Below are 544 nucleotides of genomic sequence, written 5' to 3' on the forward strand. Positions count from 1 at the left end.
CAAGAGCCGCCTCTTTGCAGCAAACCCTCAGAAAGCAGCGTTTGGAAAACTCCTTTAAATGGCATCAGCGCTCTTTAATGGGGAACGTGATCTCGGCAAAGTTTAGGCCTCTCCCAGCAACGCCAAAAGCCAAGGCAGCGTGCCGTAAGCCGAGTGCTCCGTTCTTCCACGGCGATGCAGAAACTATCCTAAAAGCTCCAGAGATGAAGGGAAAAAAACGCTTCTCTTCTCCTCTTCCCTATGCCCGGGATGCTCCCCCCTCTCCCTGAAAAGCGGAGATCCCCGGCACCCCGATCTCTGCACCCAGAGAGGGATCTCCCAACCGAGCCGTCACCCGCTCCCAACCAACCCGGCAGCTTATCCCGGGTCTGTCCGCGAACCGCCCAAGCTACGACAAAGCGCCGCGGGAGCCGCTCCGGGGCCGCGGTGCGGGGTCGCCGGGCCAGAGCGGAGCCGGGCCGGGTTTTTTGGGAGGCGGTGGGGGGGAAGCGGAGGGAGGAAGCGACGAGCGCGGCCGGTGCCCGGCGCCCGGCCCGCCCCGGGG

Source organism: Rhea americana, unplaced genomic scaffold (assembly GCF_003343005.1).
Source record: "Rhea americana isolate MKP2758 unplaced genomic scaffold, rheAme1 scaffold_217, whole genome shotgun sequence".
Lineage (NCBI taxonomy): Eukaryota > Metazoa > Chordata > Aves > Rheiformes > Rheidae > Rhea > Rhea americana.